The sequence below is a fragment of the Carcharodon carcharias genome, chromosome 3 (genome assembly GCF_017639515.1).
Source record: "Carcharodon carcharias isolate sCarCar2 chromosome 3, sCarCar2.pri, whole genome shotgun sequence".
In the NCBI taxonomy this organism is placed as follows: domain Eukaryota; kingdom Metazoa; phylum Chordata; class Chondrichthyes; order Lamniformes; family Lamnidae; genus Carcharodon; species Carcharodon carcharias.
In genome coordinates, this window is record NC_054469.1 from 143,776,738 (window position 1) to 143,797,563 (window position 20,826).

Sequence of the window (20,826 nt, forward strand, 5' to 3'; positions counted from 1 at the left end):
AATATTTTCCAATAATATTATATATATTAACAGCTTCATGACATCACCTAGCAACTGATTTTCACAACAGCACTGCAGAAGTATGAAGGAGGTAAACCCACATGTTAAAGGAAAATGATTTATATTACTGAAATGCAAAAATAAGGATGCACCTTTTCTTTTTAAATAAGTGTCATATTTCAAAAGATTTATCCTTTGCAGTTAAACTTCCTGGTTACCTTTCTAAAGTATCACTAATATCATTATACGCTTGGTTTACATATGTATGTCTGCTTTGCATGTTAACTACTGACCAGATATTTCCTCAACTTTTAAAAATATTTTCTCTAAATTAAATATCAATGTTAAAATAACATTTTCCCCAAAGCCCATTCGCTTCACACTAGTCATCATTTATGTTGCTTTTCTCCACACACTGCTTGTAAATATGTCCCTTTTGAAGAGACTGGCCCAAAGTATACAGCTAACTTGACGAACCAGTACATCATCAAGCCTTAGCATGATCCCTGTAATACAGTACATCACAGGGCTGGCTATGTACCATGTTATTTTTAAATGTTACTCCAAACAAATCTTTTGCCAGTCCCAGGTAGTGGAGGTGGGGTACAAAAACCTAAAATAGTTTAATAAGTAATGTTATAGGCCATGTAACTTAATCCCATAGCTTCAAAATGAAAAAAGGGGGAACACAAATGTTGAAGACCCAAAATTGGTGCTGCATTTTGGGGAGGCTGAGGTCCAGAACAAATATGGATATTTACATTAGAAATGTTGCATTCTGCTTAACTTTAAGCACTTTCATACTTCACAATTCATAGAATTAAAAAAGGGGAAAACAAAGCGGTATTTAGATTCTCACTAAACCAACTGGAGCATCACTTTCCCAAGTGCTTCCTCAATAGTTGACCTAATAGATGCAACTTTCCACCCTTTAACATTCTCCTAATCTTCCCTGTTTCTCTCAATTCAAATTCAAATGGAATTTCTTCGCTTTCAGTCCACTTCACACAAGTACACTTCTGCCATTCTACTTCATTCAAGTAGGCACACTTTGTCCTACCTTCACACTTCATGTTGGCACTCTCTTTACATATGCATACAATATTTGAATGTAACTGAGGGAGACAGTATTGCATTTCTCATCATCTGCATTATTTGACCATTGGATGCAACAGCCCATAGTTTGTTCCAGGCAGGGTTTGGCAAAAGGGGTAGGAAAAGGGGGTGCCACTGTCTTCAAAAGGCTCAAGAATCAATCAATTTTGCTCCCAATTTCCATCTCCCTCTCGCTTTCACATGGTCCATCTCTGATCCTTCCCTTCCTTGACTTCTGTCTCCATTTCTGAGGAGACATTGTCCACCAATATTCATTACAATCTCACTGCCTCCCACAGCTACTGCAGCTAAACCTCCGCACACTCTGCTTCCTGAAAGCACTCCATTCCATTCTCCCTGTTTCTCCATCTCTGGAGCATCTGTTCTGGTGATGCTACCTTCCAAAATGGCGCTTCTGACAAATCTGCCTTTTCCTTCAGCTGAAGATTCTCCCTCAACTGTGGTTGACAGGGCCCTCAACCATGTCCAACCCATTTCCCTGCATGTCTGCCCTCACTCCTTCCCCTCTCTCCCTGAACCATGATAGTGTCCCCTTGTCCTCACTTCTTAACCCACCAGCTTTCATATTCAAAGGATTATCCATTGTCATTTCTGCCAACAGCAACATGATGTCACCACCAAACACATCTTCCCCTCCCATCGGCATTCCGAAGGGACCATTCCCTTCGTGACATTCTGGTCCACTCCATCCCCAACACCTCATCCCTTTACTTTGCCTTGCAATTGCAGGAAGTAACACCTGCCCCTTTACCTCCTCTCTCTTCAGTGTCCAAGGCCCCAAACACGCCCTCCAGGTGAAGCTATGATTAATTTGTACTTCTTTCAATTTAGTATACTATATTCTCTGCCCACATACGCAGACTGGGTGACTGCTTGCACTCACCTTTGCTCAGTCCACAAGCATGATTCCAACCTTCCAGTCACTTGCCATTTTGCTCTCATGCTCACATCTCTGTCATTGGCCTGCTACAATGTTCCAGTGAATCCCAACACAAACTGGAGAAACAGCACCTCATTTTCCATTTAGGTACTTTACAGCCTTCTGGATTCAACATTGAGTTTAACAACTTCAGGCTATGAACTCTGTCCTCCTTTTAAACTCCCCCCCCCGCCCCCCCCACCACCACAAAGTGACAGTCTGTACCTTATTCACATGTTTTTGCCTTCAGACAGCACTGACCACTATTCCGCTATTAACACATTCTACTATTTTGCTTTCAGACAATGCCTACCTTTATTATGCTATTCACACCTACTCTGCACCAATCCTTTACTCTTTTGATACCATCATTACCACTCCCCTTACTTTTGGTCCCATGACATCTTTGTCATTTAATCTCCCCTGCCCTCTAACCTATCCTTGACCTTCTCTTTTGCTCTACTTGCCTCTCCCCTCTTTTTACAACAGCATAAAACCGATTACATTCCTACCTCTCCAGCTCCAAAGGGGAGTCTTTTAAACTCAAAACATTAACTCAATTTCTCTCTCCACAGATGCTGCTAGAGCTAAGTTTTTCCAGCACTTTGTTTTTATTTGAGAACAGTACTCAACACTTTTCAGCAAATACTGTCCTTTTGCAGGCAGCCTGGACCCTTCCGTGTCAAAACTCCAACACCTTTTTAGCAGGGCCCTCGGGTAGAGTGCAGCAAATCCATCTCAGATATATTAATTGCCCAAGACCAAGAAAGACAGTGAACGGAAATCCTTTCCTGCCCCAGGTGTGCACATTTTTTTTTTATTATTTGGAGTGGAATAAAGGTAAAAAGTCTAGCCCAGTCTCTAAGCTCTATCAAGTCACAACTTCTAAACAGCACGAAGTATGACTTCACCTGCAAAATAAATTTCATGAAGGATTCTTATGGTGCGCAGAAAAAACATGGTTTCATCCGCATTGATGTGGCAAGTGAAAAGAAAGCATGGATTACCTACTGCACAACTCAAGCCAGAACCTGCTTCACACATTACTCATAATTCTGGAATTCGGAACTTTGGCTCCTTCCCAATTTTCTCTTTAATTGAATAAAACTTGAAAGAAAAAGAAAAATTGATAGATTTAAATGTCAGTTTTGAACTTAAAGTATAAAAAACCCTTATGCAATACATTTTCAATTATTTCACAGCAGTGCACACAGAGATCCGCTCACTCCCATTGTTTTATGAAACAAAGCACTCAATCGCCCAAACGTTTTTTTCAAATGTTTTGATGATGGTTCAGATTTTATCATCAAGTGGCAGCTGAGACATACAGACTAGAAGGTTCCAGAGTCAGTCTTTGGTTTCTGCCAAGTGAATAAAAATCAACCAGGATGAAAGTAGGATTGCTACAATTGGTCTCAAAGCCCTTTAGTTAAGTGAGGGATGGAGAAAAGCAAAGTTTCCTGCTCTGGATTTTCACCAAGTCTTCCTGACTCTGTGAACCTTTAAAAATGGTAGGCAATAGGGACCTGGATGTGAATGTCCAACCTCCAATTTCCAACATATCCAATTTTTGCTGGTAGGGGGAAGCGGGTGGGTCATGAATCTCACAAGCAGGAAACCCAAATCAGCAAGGCTGATCTTAGTGCTGAGTTCTAACAGACCTCATTTTGGTTGGTCGAGGAACTTTAATCTGCAGGGTGGGAGTCACGAAATGATGGAATGGACATAAACCGACTTTATCTGTCCCTCAAGCATTTAAGTGACACAATCGGAAGTTTTCTTTACATCCCCTGTTCTTTAAACTTGGGGAGAAAAAAAAGACTTATCTGTCAGTGAGAGTTAAAAAAAAGCTGAACCACTTTGATTGATAGGTCATCTGGTGCAGGTTAGAAGAAAAAAATTACCATCTGCTCGTGCTGTTTCAGAGTTCTTTGTTGACATTTCCCATGGCCTATTGTAATTATGAATGCTTGACAGAGTTTCAAAAACTTCAATTACTTCAGCTGGGGGGCTCTGAATTCACAGTTGGATTGACAGTTTAAAAAGGCTATTAAAGTATTAACTATCTTTGATGTGAGGTCCAAATAGAAATTTGTTTGTATAAGAGATTGAACACTTGAGGAGATTTAAAAGCTTTGACTGGGCTTCATCAATGGGAGCTTTCTTCACTATCAAGAATGTATAAGTGAGAGCTGTAAAAAAAAAAGACTTCTCTAACAATCTAATAATCTCCATGAGGTCTGCCAATAGTGGACACTGGGCGAGTGGCTATTGAAGTGGTATGGGAATCTAAGTGGGCATGAGGGGTGGGTGAGGGGCATAAGTTGGCATGGAGGGGCCATTGGTTGGGGGAGGAGGGGTTGGGAGAATGTGGATGCAGTTTGAAGGGGTGAGAGAAGTGAGGGCTGGAGGGCCTATCCAACTTCTAAAAAAAATTGGACAGAGCCCCAGGGAACTGATACAGGCCTTCTAACCAGCCCACCTTGGCACTTGCCCACCCCTGTGGAAGCCTAAGATCTGCTTCTGGGATTAGAGAGCCTAACTCGATCCTGCCCTCGCCTTCCTAGATCGAAAATTGGGTCTAACAGGGCCCTTTAAACCAAGGTGGGTCTGCCAAGTTGGGGAATTTTCTGACCCGTGCTATCCTCCTCAGTAGTGAAAATCCATCCCTTAAACACATCTCCAGTTCTTTTAAATCACTACACAAGCTTTACAAACTGTTTCTCCAAAAAAGAAAATCACATTTATTTGTAATTAGTATTGTAGATAATTTAGTAAGGTTTTTCCCTTAAAGAACTTCCTAGAACTAATGCAATTCTTGCTTCTTCATTGCTTAATCTACATACTGCTAAATTAAACAAAATTACCACCTTTAGCACACTTTATGGAGTTTTTACAAAGTAGACATTCTTACATTAGGACTGGAAACAAATGCAAAAGCCAGCAGCTTGCAATCCAAGTTAAGAACAATGGTAAAATATTAGAGAGAGCTCCTTGGCTTGGTTATTCTATAAAAAAAACTTTTAAACTGTTTGTCAAAAATGAGAGAGAGGTGGCTCAGTTATAATGGCAGAGAAATCAGAAAAACGTCAACATGAATACCACTTTTTTTCAGAATCTACAAGAAACGTTATGGCAAAGATGGAAAGTCAAACAAAAGCACAACTTAGCACAATGACAGGTCACCTGCAAGTTCCACTTATAGCTGTTATAACAGTCAAGTATTCAAGTAATATGTGTGGATAGACCACCAATAATACAAAGAACACTTGCCATGTAGATATCAGTAAATAGAATCTGCATATATATGAGGGAAAGTGAAGAAATATGAATATACAAATATCAACAACTTGAGGGAGTTTTGTCCCTGGCTTCTGGAAACAAATCGCAGATCACAATAAACACATATATGCCAGAGTTACAATTTTTCTTTCATGGGGCATTAATGGCCTGAGCTTTCTTGACATTTTTCACATCCTGGACCTGAGCAGACTGCCCCACCGATGAGGAATAATTAACAGCCAGTAACAAAATAGCAAATGCTGCTCTTGAACTGTACACTCAGTCATTCCAGTATGGTTGCTGATGCTTCATATCTGCCCTCCATTGAGAAAGGAGCAAATTGGGAACACCGTCGACCCCATTTCCCCTGCATTTTGGCCTGAAAACAAGTGTTTAGATCCATTATTAGACATTTTGCTCAGAAGGAGAACTATTTCACTTAAATTGCTATAAAACATTTCTGCTTCAGGACTATTGTCATCTGAAGGTCAAGGCTGTAAGATTCAGCACAAAAGAGGCAGCATGTTAAATGAGGCAGCACAGTTGCTTGCAGAAGCCATGTCACAAGGAATTTTGCTAAAAATCAAGGGGCCAGTTCGGATTTTAAAAATGAAATTATGTTGCATATTTCAACTTCAGGTGCAAGACAAAATAACATTTAAACTTCATTTTGAAGCACAATACTGTGCAAGGTAGAATCTGAAATTATAACAAAACTGCAGAAACATCACCAACAGCTGCCAACTCAAATGAATGGAGGTCAGCACAAAGCTGAGCTCTTTTTCCATCATCTTTGCCCCCGCTTCTTTAGCCAAGAGTTTTCCCCCGACCCCCGCATATTGGTTCCTTTCTCCTGTCCAGCACTTTATTTTACCCCTTTTATTTTATTGAAGCCCTCCCTCTGGCCTTTTACTCTGTCTAGATCTTTTCAGAGAGAACTTCTAGCAGGACATCAGCTCTCTCAATTTCTCTGTTCCCCCCACTTGTTCTAAACTACCTCCTTCTGAACTTGCAGCTCTCCATTCTCTCAGATCCAACCCAAATGTGGTCATCAAACCTGCTGACAAACTGTTGCCTGGCAAACTAACCTCTACTTAACAGAGGTTGAGCTCAACACTCTGACATCACATCAAAGCTCCCACTGGACCATGGTTCTACCAATGAACATCAAGTTTTTTTTTTCCCCACAAGATGGCACTGACTTCATTTCCTCTAGAGAATTTCCCTCCAAGGTCTCCGACATCAAGACCCCAACCAGCCTGCTTCTAACTCCACCCTTACACTGGAGCAGGGTGGGAGGGGTCTGGAGCAGGGGGACGTCCAGGTGAACATGCAAGTGGAGGTGTCTGAGGAGTCCATGACTACCTCTTGGGGAGCGAACTGAGGGTGGGCACATTATGAGGGAATGGTGAGGATCACAGTTCAATGGTAGCGGTAGAAGAGACAGTGAGGGTGCTTGGTGGGGATTCGGAGGCAGACATGGACCTGGGGGTTGGGAGGGAGGAGGTTGGAGAGGTGAACGTGGATGGGGTGGGATTTTCGGGAAAGAAGTGAACATGCACATTCAACTGGACAACCCCGAAGGAAAAGGGTTGTGGTTGGTAGGTCATGGGGGGGGAGGGGTGGAAGGTGATGCTGGAGGGGGGGCCAACTGTGATGGGGGGAAAAAGGAAATGGATGACTGGGGGAAGGGGAAAGATGGGGGAGCTGATGGAAAAGTGAATCCAGTCCATGCTGTCCAAATCAAAAGTCGTGGTGGGTGAGATCAGGTGCTGCATGGGAGTGTGATCAGTGGGTGGGTGGAAATGCAGGTCAGCTCAGATGGACAACTGAAAGCAAACCCCATCTCAGGACATCGAGGGGAGTATGATACATGAAAGATCTGCATGTGCAGCAAAAAGCGGTTGCACGAGGCTCCAAAAGGCTCTGCCATTCACACACTTCTCCCTCCAGAATCAGCTGTTGGCCAGCTGCTCCCTCTGCAGTGACAGAGGATGAGGGTGAAGGGGCTCACAGGCAAAGGGGACTCAGGGGGAGTGGACAGCCTCAGATTCCTGAATGGATGACCCCCAGGAGTGTCCAGCTGTCACTCCTCCTCCCTTTGGGTGCCCGGGGGCCCCAGTTTGACTCCTTGAGTGGAAGGGGCACCTGGAGGGACGTTGAGGTGTCCCATTCCCCTTTCTCATTGCCACTGCAGGAACTCACCCATGGTTCCTGTGATGCAATGCAGGTCTGCACACATCTCCATGTTCCTCTGGGCCAGGGTCTCCATGGCATCTACCATCCTCCACATAGGGACCTCCATATACGTACATGTGGCCACTTCATCAGAGAGCAGGCGGATGCACTCCTCCAACTCATGTGTCACTCTGTTGAGGGCCTCCAACATCTCTGCGTGATATTCCCATGCCTTCTGCTGACTCTCCATGATGAGTTGGAAGGCCAAATATAGAGGCTCATCATCTGACCTGGACTTCAGAGGTGCCTCTTCCCCAGCGTTCTCAGACTGCCGGGGAGCTCGCACGAACCTGCCTCCGGCTGCTGCGGATATGTGTCCGTATGGTGACCACCAGATTGGGAACCTGAGCCTGCTCTAGGTCTAATTTCCACCAAGGTGTCTCTCTTTGCATTGGTGCACGGTGTGGATAAGCACTGTGAGGGCTCTTCCAGGCTACTTATTTCCAGCTCTTCAATGGACGGGGTGTCCTTTTGGCTAGAGGTGAGTACCTGGATGGAACTGAGGGACTGGCTAGCTGAAGCTGTTAGTCATTTGGCAGAGCTCCCTGTGAATCAGAGTAAAGATAATTAGTGCATGGTAGCAGAGTCAAAGCAGGAGAGAGAGCACTCACATTTGTGTTGAGAGAGGAATGATGTGTTGCAGGGTCCTTATGAGGGTGTTCACTGCTGACCGCACCATCACCACAGCACGGTCCATGCCCTCACCAGTCAGCATGATGACACGCTCCTCAAAGTGAGTGAGGGGTCTAATGTGGGCCAATCTACCCCCAGTCTGGGACCTCTTCTTGCTGCTGTGAGCCAGCTTCTCCTGCATGAAAACGGATGGTGTGTGAGCAGGACACATGGCACTACGTGGAATGTTTGTGTGGTGAGCGGAGCTATGAACAGGATGAGGATGTGAGTTCGAGAGGATATGAGCCTGATTGAGGTGTGAGGGTGAGAGAGAGGTAGTGGTGTTGTCCCTTTGGGTAAGATTCCTGTGGACATGTGATGGGTTTGAGTGTAAGTTGAGAGCGATGAGAAAATGGAATTTACCTTGCAGAACAGATGAGATCATTCATCCTGTCGCGGCACTGGATCGCTGTCTCTTTTGCAGGGTATTAGCACTGATCACTGCCTTCCAAGCCAATTAGTGAGGTTGCTTCCCATCCTGCAGCCAGAGCTGGGGTAGAGGACATCACAGTGAGCCTCCACTGCGTCCAAAAGGCGCTTAAGGGATGCATCATTGAACCTGGGGGCTGCAGCCTTTTGGCCTTTCAGAGCCATGTCTTTCTTTGGAGCACACACGGGCTGGAAGCACAGATTTGCACGTGGGTGGACTTTAAATATGGCGCCCGGTGTGATGTAGTAGGTGAATGAGAGCCTGCCCGCCATAGAAACGGTGTGTTTCCCGGGAATGCATAATTAATACAGCGAATTTGGGGCGATGCAGTGTGAAAAGCCACCATTGCAGCCGATGGGTTAAAAGTCATTTTACCCACCCCCTACCACACCTAGTGCAGATGTGGAACGATTCTGCCCATTAACTCTTTCTCTCTGCACAGACACTGCCACACCAGCTGACTACTTGCAACATTTTATGCTTTTATTTTGATTTCAAATTTATAGGTTTAGATTCATGCTTATAGTCTGATTGTATCAACCAAGAATTTACATCAACCATTAGAGTTGTAAAAATCAATTTATGGACAAAAATCACATGACAAAAATCACAGGATTGAGAAATATAATATATTACCATTCTTAGCCATGCATGCTGCCAACACTGATCCCACCTGTTACTCTACTGTCCTAGAGACAGAATTACTGCTGAACGTAATGGGATTGGTCTTCTCAGAAGTGACTACACTTTCTGGCTGCTGATGAGGCAAGTACACGGATGTCAAATCAGATTTGCTCTTGCTGGCCCGAATGACTTCCCTCGGTTACTGAGGATGACATAGTTGCCAGATAGAGCTTTGAATATTGGCTTAAAACAAGAAGATATTTGCAATTATTTTTAGATTGTTTGAGCAGTGAGTAATCAGTCATTTGGCATTAACAAGTTAACTGCAACAGCGCCAGGAAGCTTCGTCAGTATAGCAGAACCACTTCCAAAAACAGCCGCGGAATATAAACATCTCAAGAATCAGTAAGTCAATATGTATCCCCTTTACTGAACTTCATAATAGTTCCAGGAATATATTCCTCCCTCTGTCCCCATCAACAGGAGTCATTTCTTTTTTTCTATTTATAGTACAACTTTCTATACAAAATCAACAGGGAGAAGCACAAAGGTTATCTCCTTTCCATGAAAGGGTTTTAATCTCTCATTAGCTATTATTGGTGTTACTCTACTGAAAATCCTACACATATATGCACTATTTTTAGAAATTTCAAATAAGGCACAAATCATATTCTATTGACACTGTTTAAAATTGAAAGCATTAACGTTAATTAGCTTCCCACAAAAACATTAAGGAAACACCAATTACAACAGGATTACAGAATTCAGTGTCTTATTCAGTCACTAATCGAAAAACTTTCAACTACTTTTGCACCCAAGAAGCGTAGGAAACAGTGCAAAAATCGAAAAGAAGTCATCTTTTCATCAGCGTTAATGCTGGCGAGGGCCATGGAGAAAATTGAAAGAGACAGGCTACTTAAATAGTTGCACTGATGCCACAACTTCTACAATGTAAAGAAGTGGCAGCCAGGATGGCAAAGCTGAAGAAACAGAAAACAAACCTGCATACAAAGATCACCACGTACTTTACTTGGGTCCAATCGGGTTTAATCATCTGCCCAATTATTGCAAACAGCAGCAGAATATGCCACTGCAGCAGAAATCTAAGTTTGGGGAACTCAACAAATTAAGTTCAACAGAAAGACTATTGCTACTTTGCAGTATTTGCACTGATCAGCGTCAATTAGACACATTTTAGAGTGCATTAAAAATTCAGAATATTAGTCAAAACGCTGATAATGCACTCCTCTTAATGGAGCAGCAGCCAACTTATATTTATTCAATACTTCCTAAAGTGCTTTACAGAGAGTAACAAGAGTAATAGAAAAGTCAATAGGGTGATTGAAGGTTTGGATGAAAATGAGTAATGAGCTTTTAAAGGAGGAGCAAGAAGTGTTAAGAATTCAGCATACCATTTGGATCTACACCTAGGAAGCTGAAGCTCTGTGTTCAATGGTGAGGAAGAGCACAGGAATCCAGAGATAAATTGGAATGGGAAGGGAACACAAATATGAAGAAGGATGCAGAGATAGAGTGGAGCAAGACTATGGAGGGATTTCAAGCTAAAGATTGTAAATTTAATAATTTTTAGTTTGGGGAGTGGGGCTGTGGTGGTGATAAGAGAAGTGAACACATATAGCCAGTGTAATGCCAGGGGGATTGAAGTGAGAGAGCTTCTTGCAGGTCAGGATATAGGTAGCTGTGCAAGCAAATATTAATTATTTCAAAAACACAAAATGCTGAAGGACAAAACTATTTCATGGCTATCTCCTCTCAAAATTGTCACAAACAATTATTTGCATATTTGTCACCTCTAGAATCAACTACTCTAACGCTTTTCTGGTCAGTCTCTTGGCCACCATTGTACTTGAGCCCTTTTAAAATGCTGCTACTCATATCCTAATCAACACCATCATCCTTATCCTCATTGGTCTATACTGGCTCCTTATCCACAAATACCTCATGTTTAAAACCCTTCATGATTTTACTCATCCATATCCCTATAACCTCCTCCTGTTCTACAATACCCTCTGGATTCTGGCTGCTTGTGCATGGATCTCTCTTTTTGTTTTGCCTAAGTAGCAATGTCATCAGTTGCTCCAAACCTTGAGGGGGAAGAGCTTAGGTATTCCCTCACTAAACCTCTCTGCTTCTCCATCTAACTCTCATTTAAGACCCTTCTTAAAACCCATCTTTTTGACCAAGCTTTTAATCATCCTTCCTGTTACCTGGTTCTCCAGTGTGGCATCCATGTTTTATTTCATTAAATATTTGAAGTCCCTTGGTATGTTTCTTATTTTAAAAGTGCTAAATAATTGCAAACTGTTGTTGAAAGCATCAGACTGGACAAAAGGAAATAATTATCCTACACTGATTTAGCTAATAATTTATTCTACAGTCACTTTGTAGCATTACATTGGAATCAACCTACCTTAAATTTCCCTGCTGGCTCACAAAGTGGCTACTAATCAAACATAAAATGATAAATCCTGAAGCAGGAACCATTGGCCTTAAAGTTGTCCAAAAGTATCAGGCAGACAGTCAATACTCTTGCCTCTTCTCTGTCTCCAGTACTGCTGTCACTCTGAACTACTGCTGCCAGATGTAGCTTCAAGTACCATTACAGGGCATGAAAACATTATAGACGTTGACATTTTAATGCAACACTGAGGCAGAAAAGCAAGGGAGTTAACTCTGAAGATTATCTGGTCATTTTTCTCATTGCTTTTTGTTTTGCAGCTTTGTTGCGTGCAACCTAGTTACCAACATTTTCCTACATCATAATAGTGACTATTACACGCTTAAAGTACTTTACTGAGTGTAAAATATTTTAGGGCATCCAGAAATCATGAAAGGTGCCATGTAAATGCAAGTCCCGTCTTTCATTTCAATAGTAGCTAGGAACGTGAATGATCTAAACAAGTACACTTCATATGCCCAGAAGGAACAAAAGTCTCCAGAAAAAATTTGATCACAAAAACAAACTTGGCTAGGAACCTATGCAACAATAAAATTTAACAAAAAATTACAATATCAAACTTCTACTTGAAAGCAGCCTGATTAAATTCTAAAATTAAACAGATATTGTTTCCTGATTTAAAAATGATCCAACTTTTATTTCCAGCAGAGATATGGTTGAGATCAAACAGAGGCCACATAACAACAAAAGAAGTCACTATAACTATTTCATGTTGGAGTTCTCTAGAACTCAAATTAACCACCAATTCTAGTCATTATGAGTCAAACTAATGTTTTTTTTCACATTCTTTTCCAATTCCCAGCAAACATGAAAGGCAACAATCCAATTATGATTTTAGAATACATAAGGCTGTTTGCCAGAAAATTCTATTGGCCAATAAGATATACTAATTTACCAGATTTTAAAAATGTAATTTACTTTTATGTTCATTTGCAGGATGTGGGAGTCACTGGCAATGCCAACATTTACTGGCCGATCCTAGCTCCTCTTCAGAAGAATGATGCTGCTGAGATGCATTCGTAGAATGCTGCAGCCTAGTTGGCGAAGGCATTCATACAGTGCTGTTAGATAGGGAGATCCAGGATTTTGACCCAGTGTCAATGAAGGAACATTAGTATATTTCCAGGTCAGAATTGGGCATGAATGAGAACACCAAATGGTGATGTTCCCAACAGTTCCTTGTATCCTTTGTGGTAGGGATTGCGGTTTAGAAGGCCCTGACAAAGAAATCTTGACAAGTTGCTGCAATGCATCTTGTAAATGATACACAATGCAGCCATGATAGATCAGCGGTGGGTGGAGTGAACATTTAAGGTGGTGAATGATCTGCCAATCAAGCAGCTGCCTTGACCTGGATGGTGTTAAACTTTTTGAATGTTGTTAGGAGTCATTCAGACAAGCGGAGAATATCCTGGACTTGTGCCTTGCAGATGATGGAAAGGCTTTGGGGTGTCAGGTGGTGAGTCACTAGCCACCGAACACCCAAATTCTCACCCATTCTTGTAGCCGTTGTATTTATGTGGCTGGTTCATTTCAGTTTCTGGGACTTAAGTGTATCAAATGATCAAAAGTTACTTACCACTTAATCAGCCCAAGGCTGAATGTTGTCCAGGTCTAGTCACAGAAGAAACTTCTTCACCCAAAGAGTGGTAAGAACATGGAACTTGCTATCACACAGAGCGGATGAAGCTAATAGTATAAATGCATTTAAGGGGAAGCTGGACAAGCATTTGAGGGAGAAGGAAATAGATGTTTAAAATGGTAGATTAAGATGAGAAAAAATGGGAGGAGCTTTGAGGTGCAGCATAAACACCACCATAAACAAATTGCCTGTTTCTGTGCTGTACATTCTATGTAATCCCAGGCACAAACCAGTCCATTATCTGAGAAGCTGCGGATAGAACTAGAGTACTGCACAATCAGCAGCAAACATCCCCACTTCCGAAGATCAAAATTTCTGGAGAGACTGTTACCTTTTGGGTTACATTATACAGAGGGCATGGAAATATCAATTGAGTGTTCCTGTTTTTGATTTTCCTCAAATTACTGAGAGCTTAAATGTAAATGAAACATAAATTAACAACTTGGACATTTCAGCAGCACCAGAATGCATTTTTTTTTTACCAGCAGAGATGTCAGTATGAGGTATCTATCCCTCAAAGTAACTTCATTTACAGAATGTAAAATAATTAAGTGTGCACAGTTCATGTAAAGAATACTAAATACAAGTAAGAATACTATAAGCTCACCAAAGACAATTCAACACTCACCTATTCCAGAGGTAATGTCAACTCACTTTTCTGAGTTCTCTCAATACTGGATGCACCCAACATCAGGAGGTTTTAGTGTTCACAGTGCAAACCTAACTGAATGCAAAATTTCTTCCACTGAATCTGTACTGTTGGCACTAATTCCAATTCATTGCAATTAAGACATTAGGAAAGTTTGCTACCCATCTGAAATATTTAGACAATACCACAATACTTCTGTAATAAAACCATTTTAAGTCATTACTTAAAGCCCGCTAATCTGGTATTCATGAATCAACTTTGCACTCAAAGAGAAAGGTTGAAAACATTATAATATATGATAATCATTGTAACAGACGAAAAGCAAGAGGTTAGCTAGTACTAAATAAGACAATTTGAAAGAGAAATGTGTTTGGACGGATTTGGCAGAAACTCTCCAACCTGTACAGATGGAGAAAAGGCTCAAATAGCACAGATGGGGTCCAATCATAACTAAAGAATAGATGGGAAACTGAGATATTCATCTGCTCTGAGGCCAATGGGGGGGCAGAAATGTCCCACACAGGACTTATGTGGAGGCACCACCTGAGAGTCGGAAATTGCCTGATATCCGGCACTTTTAATCTACTACGCAAACTAGAATCATCATTCATGAGGGAAATCACTAGTAGCATTGTGATACCATGGAACAAGGGATTGCTTTGGTGGGGAGGGAGCAGAATAGGAAGCTATAAGGACGTAAAGAAGTTGGGGGAAAGGTGGGTGCGGAGGCTATATAGAATGAGGTTGCAGACCAGCCATGATCTCTTTGAATGAGAGAACAGGCTAGAGGGGCTGAATGGTCTACTCTTGTTCCCATGTTTCTGGTCTGTTTTTCATTAGCCCAAGGCTGTGCAGTAGTATAGGCTCTATGCCTGGTCAGTGCCCAGAGAGGGAAAGCAATGAGAGATAGGGAATGTGAAACGAAAGAGAAAGGAAGCTTGCCATATGTTAAATCTCCATCTAATGGCTCCTTGGAAAGTACTGAATGCATCTGTGACCAGGAGGCCATTTGGCCTGTTGTGCTGGCTTTCCAAAGGAGCAACTTACCTAGTGCCCTTTTCCTACCTTCTCCCTGTAACCTGAACATTCTTCCTTCTCAGATAATAGACTAATTATCTATTGAATGCCTCCATTGAACTTGTCTCCACTACACTCTCAAGCTGTATATTTCAGATCCCAATCACTTGCTGCATGAACAAGCTTTTCCTCAAGTTGCTTTTGCTTCTTTTGCCAATTACCTTAAATCAACACCCTCTGCTTCTTGATCCTTCCACCAATGAGAACAGTTTTTCCCAATCTACTCTGTTCAGTCCCCTCATGAACTTGAATACCTCTATCAAATCTCCTCTCAACCTTCACTTCGAAGGAAGGCAGCCCCAACGTTTCCAAACTATCTACACAACTGACATTACTCATCCCTGGAACCATTTTCATGAATCTTTTCTGCACTCTATTGCTTAACATCTTTCCCCAAAGTATAAAGCCCAGAAATGGACACAATACTCCAGTTGAGGCCAAAGAGTGTTCTATACAGTATAAGCTTAACATAACCTCCTTGTTTTTGTACTCTATCCCTCTATTAATAAAGCCTAAGATGCTGTTTTCTTTATTAACCACTTTCTCAACCTGTCCTGCCTGCAATGACTTATGCACATGGGCACTCAGGTCCCTAGTCAATCTGCTGCACCCCTTTTACATATAAAGACCAGATGAGGATGGCACATTTGTGAGCCTGATGGGGTTTTACAACAATCAGCAGTGGTTTCATGGTCATTAGATTTTAATTCCAGATTTTTATTGAATTTGAATTCCACTAACTGTCGTGGCTGGATTTGATCCCAGGCCCCCAGAGCATTGCTCTGGATTACCAGTCTAGTGACAATACCACTACACCACCACCTCCCCATTAATATATATCAGGAAGAGCAAGGGTCCCAACACCGATCCCTGGGGAACTCAGGTGATGAAGCCTTCTTCCAGTCCAAAATATCGACTACTTTCAGTTTCCTGTCACTCAGCCAATTTTGTGTCCATGCTGCTACTGTACTTTTTATTCCATGAGGTGTAAATTTGCTCAAGCCTGTTGTATAGCACTTTATCAAATGCCTTTTGGAAGTTCATGTACAGCACATCAACAGCATTACCCTCACCAAACCTCTGTTACCTCGTCAAAACACTCCGGCAACCTGTTAAGTATGATTCGCCCTTAAATCCTTTCCTTAATTGACCAACACCCGCTCAAGTGACTATTAATTTTGTGCTGAATTATTGTTTCTAGAAGCTTCCCACCACCAAAGTTAAACCGAATGGCCTGTAGATGGGCTCCTCTTCACACCCTTTTTTGAAAAAGGGTGTAACATTTGCAGTTCTCCAGTCCTCCGGCATCACCCCTGAGTCTAAGGAAGACTGGAAAATCATGACCAGTGCCATCGCAATTTCCACTTTTACTTCCTTCAGTATCCTTGAATGCATCTCATCCGCCCTGGTGCCTTATCAACTTTAGAACAGCCTATCCAGTACCACCTCCTTAAATTTTAAACCCTGCAATGTCTAAATTACCTCCTCTTTCATCATGACCTGGACATCTTCCTCCTTGGTAAAGACAGATGCAAAGTATTCATTTAAGGTCTCCGTTATGCCCCCTGCCTGTGTGTGTAAATCTCCTTTTAGGTCCCTAATTGGCTCCACTCCTCCTCTTACCACTCTTTTACTACTTTTTTGCCTGCACATGCTGCTTTCGCTGTTTGGCATGCAAGCAGTCCTGTGTTGTAGCCTCACCAGGTTGACATCTCATTTCTCACTTTTAAATATGCCTGATGCTGCCCCAGCACATACTCCTGTGCACTTCATTGAAATAGGGCTGATTCCCTGGTTTGATGGTAATAGTAGAGTGAAGGTTATGTCAGGCTATGAGGTTACAGATTGTGGTTCAATTCAGTTTCGCTGCTGCTAATGACCCACAGCACCTCATGAATGCCCAGTTTTGAGTTGTTAGATCTGTTCTAAATACACCCCATTTAGCACAGTAGTAATGCCACACAACTTCATCTCCACCAGGGACTGTGAGGTGGTCATTCCTACCAATACTGTAATGAACCAATACATGTGCAACAAGGTAAACTGGGGAGGAAGAGGTTAAGTAAGGTTTTTCCCTCAGTTTCCTCACCACCTGCCACAATCTGGCAGCTATGTCCTTCAGGACTCAGCCAGTACTGGTACTACCGTGCCACTGTTGGTGATGGAAGTCTCCTACCCGGAGTACACTCTGTGCCCTCACCACCCTCAGTGTTTCTTCCAATTGGTGTTCAACATGAAGGGTATTGACTCATCAGCTGACGGTGGAGGGAGCAGGTGCAAGTTTGAGGTAATCAGAAGATTCCCTTGCCATTTTTGACCCGATGCCATGGATGTCATGGGTCCAGAGTCTGTTTACCACTGCACTGTCACCTCTGGTGGGTCTGTCTTGCCAGTGGGACAGGAAATACCCAGGGATGGTGATGGGTGTGTCTGGAATATTGTCTATAAGGTCTGATTTGGCGACTGTGCCTATGTAAGGCTGTTACTTGACTACTCAGTGGGATAGCTCTCCCAATTTTGGTACAAGACCCCACACCCCCTCCTCATATTACTGGAGCACTTTGCATGGTCGACATTACAGGGAGTTCTGGTGTAGTTTCAGGTGCCTAGGTCGATGTTAGGCGAAACTGGGGTGGGATTTCTGGATCCAGGTCCTGTGACCATATTGAAAGCTTTGTATAGTCTTTACGAGCGTGAAAATCCAGACCACAGACTCTGCAGCGTCTCCTCCCAAATGGTGGGTCACAACCCTCATTGGTCTTGCAGATGCAAAAGATTTCAGGCTCCCCTCCCCCAAAGCCCAGGCAACATCCAGCTCTGCCTGCCTCTGTCGTTCTCCAAGGTGGGGTGGCGAGGAGCCGTGGGCCCAGCGTGAAGGCTTCAAATCAGCTCGTGCAGACCACAACCCCAGAGTAAAAAACTGCCTGTCCCATGTTTGCACCAAGCAGGGTAGAGTTACAGGACTTCACCGTTTGACAGGCCTGGGTTAATGGCTGCCATCTTTATAGGGAGACAATGTACAGCATATGAACGTGATGCCACCATCTTTCTTGGGGGCAGGGTGCCACTGTTTTATTTTATAAGAGGCAATGCGCAATAGGAAAATAGCGAAGTGTTAATCTGTTTTGACAGAACTCAGGTAGAGAAAGATGGGCAGACAGTGACACAGGAGAGATATAGAAGGACAGGGCCTCAGACAGTGACAAGGGACTGGGTGGGGTGGGGGTGGGGGGCACAGATATTATTGCTCTGAAATCCCTCCTTCCACCCCTCCCTCCCTTTTCACAATTCCCCCCAGACCCCCTCACTCTGGGTAACGCCAATTTTGATCTGTCAAAATGTGACCACAGCAGAAAAAGAGTTTGGGAAGCACTGCTCTAGAGCCGTAAGTGCAAACATCTTAATGTCGACAATATCAAATTCTTATTATTGCAAAGAACTCCAGATCAGCTCTCAGCCTTCACTTTTCTAGAGAAGAGTCCCAGGCTGTGCAATCTTTCCTGATGTTACAATGTCTCAGTTCTGCAATCATGCTTGAAAATTTTTTTCATATCTCTGCCAATGCCTTAGTATCCTTTCTTTACAATATTATGAAGAGGTCACCCTGATCTGCTGGCTTAAGTATATGTCTGATTGTGCAAACCAACGTGTGTGCGGTGACTGCATTAGTCAGGAATTGAGGGATAGGAAGGTATTCTTTTGAGTCAAGAGATGTGGGTAGGAGTGGAACACAACAGGACTTAAAGCATTGCAAGATTAAGCGAGAATTCAGTCAAAAGCAGCATGGGACAAAACAGCAGAGGAAAGAGCAAGAGTTCAATGTGAGAGTGGCAGGAGGAATGAGAACAGAGCATAGCATAAAGCAGTGCAGGAGAAAGAGAGAGTTCAGTTGAAAGCAGCAGGGAGGAGTGAAAACACAGCGAGATATAAAAGCAACTCAAGGAAGAGCGCACCTTCACTAAGAGCGGTGGCATGGAACAGAAACATAGCGAGACATAAAAGCATGTCAGGAAAATATAACTCTCAATGTTATTGGAATTTATTGTAAAGTAGAATAAAAGTGGGGTGTGTGTGTGTGTGTGTGTGTGTGCACGCGCGTGTGCGTGCAAGACTTAATTGAATTAAAGACAGCTGGTCTGAAGGCTTTGACACAACACAAAATAAGCTAAGTTTGAAACGTTAAGTAGGTGTCATGGGAACATTTGCATTTTTTAAATATACCAGACTGGCTTGGATTCAAAGCGAGGGAAGTTAAGAGACAGCATGTTTATTTTTCCCAAAGTTTACTAGTAAAATTGGTACTATGATCATTTTTTTTATGATTAGGAAGGTAAAGTCCAAAGACATAGTGAAACAATGGGAATTTGCATTCATGGGGAGAAAACATGTATAAAGGACCGAAGGCTGCGTGAGCATAGACATTCTAAGATCTAACAAGTATGAAACAGCTTCAGCATCTAAGCCTCAAGCTGCTGCCTACAAAGAACTGAAGTTAAGGAAACTCACTTTGAATTGGATTGTTCAGGGTATTATTTCTTTGCCTGGGTCTTTAAAAAATGTGACCTACTGTTGCTTCAATGAAAGTGTAACTGGGAATTAGATTAATTAGGGGATTTAGAAGTATTCTTGTAGTAATTTGTAGATCTATGTAAGAATTTAAAATAATTTCTTTTATTAGTAAAGATTTAATTTAGTTTGGTACTTGGTGGTCTTATTACCACTGAATTCGAGGCACACATCTCTAAATTTACACAAACTGCAAAATAAGTTGTGGCAGTTGTTTCAAGTTTCCCTTTGGGATTTGAGCAGCTCAGCATTTACCATCGGCTGAGCCGTAACAAAGTTAAGGGCGCTTTGCGGGATATATTTGAAATTCTTGGTTGGGTTGCACTTGGTGAATCTTAAGGTTATGAGTAAGAGAAGCACTTTGAATTCAGGAGTTGGTGAGAGGTTTTTTGAAGTGGTGAGACTGCTATATGGCTTTGGCAGTTGCTAAAACTTGTGTGGGAGTTGAAGTTATAACTTTGGCTGGTTTACAAAAGGTAACTAAAGTTAAGTTAATGGAATTGGCGGATATGTTACAATTGGGGTTACCTGCAGGGGCAAAAAAAGCAGATATAATTAATGGTATTGCACAGCATTTAAAGTTGGAAGTGATACCCAACACGAGTGTGTCACAGCTGAAGGTAGTGAGACTTCAGTTAGAAAGGAAGAGGCTTAAATTTGAACAAGCAAAGGAACTGAGAAAACTTGAATTGGAGGCAAACGAAAATGAAAAAGAATTGGAAGTGAAAAAACTGGAACTAGAGGCAGCAGAAAAAGGAAAAAGAGAGATTATTTCAAAAGAAATGGGAATGCGAAAACTGGATCTCCAAAGGGAGAAGTTAGCAATGGAAGAGAGAATGGAGGAAAGAGACAGTTTGGGCTTAAAAAGCTGGATTTTAAAAAGGAGACATCAGATTCTGAGGAAAGTTCTGATGATGAAAACACCTTTAACCTAAAACCCAGTGGGGAGATGTCAAAATTTGTACAAGTTCTTCCAAAGTTTGAAGAAAGAGATGTGGAAGTGTTCTTTATTTCATTTGAGAAGGTAGCTAAACAAATGAAATGGCCACAGGAAAACTGGACATTATCATTACAATCCAGGTTGGTGGGTAGAGCACGAGGTTTATGCTTCACTGTCAGAAGAAGTGGCGGT

At 42.3% G+C, this 20,826-nt stretch overlaps 1 protein-coding gene across 13 annotated transcripts in view; it reads right to left on the reverse strand.

The window, feature by feature from the left end:
• The window catches only part of osbpl3b (oxysterol binding protein-like 3b), a 237,289-nt gene that overhangs the window by 188,910 nt on the left and 27,553 nt on the right, over positions 1–20,826 (reverse strand). For 6 of the 13 annotated variants that reach the window (XM_041183817.1, XM_041183820.1, XM_041183808.1 and 3 more), the window contains exon 2: positions 3,043–3,142. The exons of 5 other annotated variants lie outside the window; for them this stretch is intronic. The gene's annotated coding sequence lies outside the window, so the exon portion shown is untranslated. Of the gene's footprint in view, positions 1–3,042; positions 3,143–8,590; positions 8,613–20,826 lie in introns of those variants that run through there. 2 more of the 13 variants (XM_041183812.1, XM_041183813.1) reach the window with 2 other exon arrangements.